This window comes from Crocuta crocuta, unplaced genomic scaffold (assembly GCF_008692635.1).
Source record: "Crocuta crocuta isolate KB4526 unplaced genomic scaffold, BGI_CrCroc_1.0 scaffold5, whole genome shotgun sequence".
Taxonomy (NCBI): Eukaryota; Metazoa; Chordata; class Mammalia; order Carnivora; family Hyaenidae; genus Crocuta; species Crocuta crocuta.
The window spans coordinates 1,889,266-1,895,109 of record NW_027530500.1 but is presented as its reverse complement, the minus strand read 5'-3'; positions in this window follow the sequence as shown (position 1 = coordinate 1,895,109).

The window sequence follows — 5,844 nt, the reverse complement described above, 5'->3', positions numbered from 1 at the left end:
CCGCCANTTCAGGACTCGCGCCAGCAGGGCCATCGCGGCCGCCCGGGTCAGTGGGTCGGCTGAAGCGATTTTTTTGTTTGGGGAGCTGCCCTTTGGGGTTGCTCCTGGCTCCGCTTTAACTTGTGCGAGCGGCGCCTCTTGGAGCTCATTCCGCCTGGGCATCAGTTTACACAGGCCGGTATTAAAGACTCCCTCCCCTAAGGCTGGGAAAAAGGGGTGGTCTGTGAGCACACTGCCGGAGAACGTGGCGGTGAGTTTTCCTTCACATCGCATTAATTCACCCCCCGAGCGTTCTTTGAAACCACAAAATTTTAAGTTCAACCCTATCAGAGCCAAAAAAAAAAAAAAAAAAAAAAAAGGAGAAGGGAGAAAAAAAAAAAAAAAAAAAAAAAAAGGAAGAAGGAGAAAAAAAAAAAAGAAAAAGAAAAGCCTACTGGGATTTAAAAAAAACATTTTATTCCTTAAAAATTACTATTAAGAGTATACGCAAAAAAAAATCGAATCCATCTTTTTTTCATGTTTTAGAAACAGCTCGTCATGATTTCAAGCCACACAACTATAATTCAACATGCAGAAATGTTCGTTTTTGCACAGAGCTCGTGATACTACTGTAAAATGGCCACTTTATCATTTTACCACGAGTTCCCATAGGGATGATTGTGCAGCTCCACTGGGCCTTCCCGGGTCCCCCGGCCTGACCCCAGCTCACCACTGCTAGCACTGAGGAAGCGTGGTGCCTGAGCATCGGCCTGAGCCTTTGGCACATTTCCGGTCCCTCACCAGGACCGGTCCTGTTGCACAGGCTGGGAGGAGGGAAGGCAGCTCCCCGGGAAGGTGAGAAGACAGCGGGGTTCTCCAGCAGAGGCTCAGACCTTGCCGCAAAAAGGAAGCGGCGCCGAGGGAGGGACTTGGCGTGGGAAGGGCTAGGAGTGTGTCGTCAGGTTTCAGGAAGGGAGCCCAGATTCTGAATGAGCAGTTCAACTACTCGCTCAGAAAGCTCATTCTCCTGCAGCCCGAGGTAAAACAACAGCAATAACCGAGAGGGGAAACTACAGACACCAAGCATATAAGCAAAATAGATCTACTTTTTGACTAGTAGTTTACACCTTTATGGCTCTGTTAAATCTCCACTGGGTTTATAATAATAGTATGAGAGTGAAGCAGAGAAGGCCAGTTACCCAATTTCTAGAACTTACTAATAAGTACTCAGCAACTCTTATTTATAAAAGGACCATAGGTCAAGAGATTCAAAGAATAAGACACTGAATGCACCCTTGAGGGCTCATACCCCGTAAGAGGACTACTGCGGGTACACAAAGCCAAGCCGATCACCATCCGTGTGTAAGACTGTACAGAATATGATGGGGATTTGTGGGAGGGAGGGATCACACCTGGTTGAAGGGCTGGTGTAGAAGAGAGGCCTCCGCAGTTAAGTAGCATTTTCAGCAGGGTGTGAAGACAGGGCTCAATTTCAGCAGGCAGAAATGGGGTAGCAAATGTGCTAGGAGAGTATGAGTGGGGCGCCTGGGGGACTCAGTGAGTTTCAGCTCAGGTCATGATCTCATGAGTTCGAGCCCCCATTGGGCTCTGCGCAGACATGGAGTCTGCTTGGGATTTTGTCTCTCCTCTCTCTCTGCCCTTTCCACACACACACTCTCTCAAAATAAACTTGGGGGGGGGTATGAAGAATGGCACAACAACTTTGTTCCTACAGACTTTTAAAAATATTTCTGGGGCACCTGGGTGGCTTAGTCGGTTAAGCGTCCGACTTTTCGCTTAGGTCGTGATCTCGCGGTTCGTGGGTTCGAGCCCCGCGTCGGGCTCTCAGAGCCTGGAGCCTGTTTCAGAGTCTGTGTCTCCCTCTCTCTCTGACCCTGCCCTGCTCACGCTGTCCCTCTCTCTCCTAGAAATAAATAAAAATATTTAAAAAATAAATAAATAAAAATAAAAATATTTCTGAGGGTTACTGGCCCTCTGGAACAAAGATATCCTTAAAGAACCGTATGTGTAAAAGGCAATTCAGTCCATTCCAGACAAAAAACTGTTAAATACAGATTTATATGTAAAGTGATTTAAAACACAGCTAGTTCTTTACTAGGTCTAAGAAAAAAGCTTGTGGTAAAGCCAGGAAGGTAGAAGAGAGTAAAAGAAGATAAAGACCAGGAGGAAGAAAGATTTAATCATCCACAGAAACAGGTTTTCAGGGAGTACTTGTTCTGTCTCAGGATATCGTCTCCGGCAACTTGTAAAATTGCGGGTACAAGTAAAATTAGTTCTTCATATTTGCCTGAAGCTCTAATGTAAACTAAGCTACTTCAGACTCTCAGTACAACGGTATAAATTATCAATCTGTAATTTCACAATGGAACTGTGTACTTTTTCTTATTACTGTTTTGTAGCTAATTATTTTTAGTGGAAAGAACATATGAACTCAGAAATAGAATAAACCATTCTGACTGGGAAAATTTCTTTCAATCTAACAACAACAACAAAATTATAAAGTAACTGTTACTTTGAGGGTCTTTGTGTAGGTTTTTCTTTTCTTTTTCTTTTTTTAAATTTAAATCCAAGTTAGTTAACATATAGTGTAATAATGATTTCAGGAATAGAATTGAGTGATTCGTCACTTACACAGGGCGCTTCCCAATAATTGTGCTCCTTAATGCCCCTCCCTGGTTAGCCCATTCCCCCCACTCAACACCCCAGCAGCAACTCTCCCTTTGTTCCTTGTGTTTGAGATTCTCTTGGGGCACCTGGGGGGCTCAGTCGGTTGAGGATCCGGCTTTGGCTCAGGTCATGATCTCACTGTTTGTGGGTTCAAGCCCCGCGTCGGGCTGTGCTGACAGCTAGCTCAGAGCCAGGAGCCTGTCTTCGGATTCTGTGTCTCCCTCTCTCTCTGGCCTTCCCTTGCTCACGCTCTCGTGCGCTCTCTCTCTCAAAAATAAATAAAACATTAACAAAATTTTTAAAGAGTCTCTTATGGTTTGCCTCCCTGTTTTTATATAATTTTTGTGCAGATTTTTTCTGATGAATATTGCTTTTATAATAAAAAAGTAGTTTATGCAAAATAAAGGATTCTCATAGTTGTGGGGAAGTTTAATGGGAGAAAATAAAGGGTAGGATGTTATAAGAATCTGAAACACAAGTAAGAAAATGATGAAAAAAAATGTTTCTGAATAGGAAAATACTGTCCATGTGTCTGTTCCTTTCTCCCCGAGGAAGCAAGAGAAACAAAAATGAGACTCTGATTTCAAGGAGATAGGACATTATTATTTGTCCCCATCTGACCTGAAACCAGGAGATTTTGCACAGCTGTTTTCCCTCAAGAAAACCAGTATATTGGCAGCACATAGGGAAACAATGAGGTGCCCTTGCCCAAGAGAAAATAAAGGAAATGAAGTTGCCCTCTAGGAGGTGGACGAATAAACTCTACACACGTTAACTACCCATCTGTGGAAATAAAACGAAGAGAGAGTCTTTAAAATCAAGAACTCAAATCAAGGTGGCCTCAGACGAATCCTTAGGATGTGAAACTTGGTTGATGAGCAAAGCTTAACGAAGTTTATTTTGGGGGTAGAACAGGGATGATCAAATAATCTCAGCAAAGAGAGCTATTGTACAAGACGTTCTAGGAAGCAAGATTTTCCCTCCCGAAACCCGAATTTGCTGGTCAGGGTGGGGCAGGAACCATCTGCCAAGCCTCCCCTGGTCTCTCACCCACGCTGGCTTCCTGTACTCAGATTCCAGGCCCCTGATTGGTCTCCTTTTCCATCTGAAGAATTACTGATGTTTCCAAAAAAAATGAATGGTGTGATCTTGCTACTTGCCCATGCTGGTCAATATAAAGAACAGAAAGACAATGAAACAAGTATTCCGGAAGATAGACCTGGGGGGTCTTAGATCGTCTTCCCATCTTCCCGTGAGTCAGCTGGTGCTCTAAGCCCCTGCTGCCACGTAGCCCCAACAAGAGGCAGAGAGAAACACTTCCCTCTTCCTGAAAGGTATGTGGGAATCCTCCAGTGGGGTTCACTAACCGGCAAAGCTTTAGAAGGAGCTGTCTGGCTGCCAAAACAGCTTTCACTTCCCATAATAAAAAACTGTTGCTTCCACTGACTGGCCTTACGAAGCGCTGATTTGCATGTTCAGGAGCACGTATGGAGCACCAGGCACTATCTGAGGCACTTGGGCACCCTTTTATCTGGCTATGGGCCCCTCACTCCAGGGTGCTGAATCTGCAAGGGACTTTACTAGAGCAATCATACGGGCGCTCTCTTGTCTAGGGACTGAATCTGGACGTCCCTATGAGCGTCTGTCCCATCACGCACAAGGAGCACCTGACTGAGAGCTTTGCGAACAGAGGGCAGAGAACCCTGACACCATCCTTTGAAACACTGGATCCAACTGTGCCCAGAAGAGATCTTCTACCCTCTCCCCGATTTCTAGGTTAGGTGAGTCAGCATGTTTTCGTTTTCATGAGGGGGGGGGAGTTAATCATGTCTCAGGGTGAGGTCTTCAATCTTGCAGACACAGAGGCTGTTAGTGCCTCAATAAGGAACATAACCTGCTCATAGGAACAGGAACCTTCAATTTTATGATTAAATCACAATAAGAGAGAGAACTCGCAAAGTACCAAACATTTCCACTGATCTGACCAGCCTATTTTCTCCCTGGGGACACCGGAAACTAAACTATCAGAAGGCTGCCTGGTGAGCACAGCCCAGTCTTCCTGTCTGTAATAGATCCATAACCCTTGAGCCCCTGACCGAGCTCATTTATGTAACAGTTACCCAGCCTGAGTCTAGAACTGTAAACGTCCTAAGGGCTGGGGTTGTGTCTGACTCATGGCTGGAGCTGACACACAGTGGCACTTACAAATGTCAAAACAAATTTCTGTTTCAGTTAGCAAACTAAAGAAACCAGTCTCTACTACTTAGAGATATAAGCATAAAGCACTTACCTGCTAAATGGAAACTTTCCCTACAATGGTGAGACATGACTTTGACATTAGCCAAATGGCCTCCCAATAGCTAAATGAATTGCTGACCCCGCTGTCCACTGCAGGAGGCTTGGTGTAGACCAGAAAGCCTAGGCATTTCCCTCTACAGTCCTCTGGGACATTGTGCCGTTCCCCTGACTCAGGAGCTCTGCAGAACAATTGCTTCTGTCCTGCATGGGTGCTGACACCCCACATCAGCCGTGGCACCCAGGACACAGGGACTGAGTGAATGAATTCCCTTGTAACAAACAAGGAACAGAGGTGAACATGGGTTAAGTAGCTTGCAATGTCATATTAAACGATGGCTTCTAAATGGCCTAAAATAGCTCATTCAAGGCTTGCTTCTCATTTTGTTTTGTAAGCACCAATTTCTCATATAACTTGAGAAGCATTTAGGATGAAGTTTCACTTTAGAATTTTTTTTAAGTAAGGTCTATGCCCAACGTGGGGTTTGAACTCAGGACCCCGAGATCGAGAGTCACATGCTCTACTGATGAAGCCAGCAAGACACCACTCACTTTAGGAGTCTTACCTTGTATATCCCCTTAAATTCCGATATTTATGTTCCTCATTTGAATGTACAATAACAATACTAATATCTGAACACACTAATTTTCATTCGACCCTCTCTACACCTCTGTCTAGGCAGCATAGTGGCTGGTCATCAGAGAAAAGTCGAGTGGTGTGCCCAGAGCCCCGTGGCCAGCTGGTGGCCGGGAGAATTCTGGTTTTCCCAACTTGCAGGCCAACTCTCTCTCCATCTACCTGCCCGGCCTTTTCCCATACACGCTCTGATAGCAGCCATAGCTTAAGTTTGGAAATATCACACTGATGTATTTCAACAACTC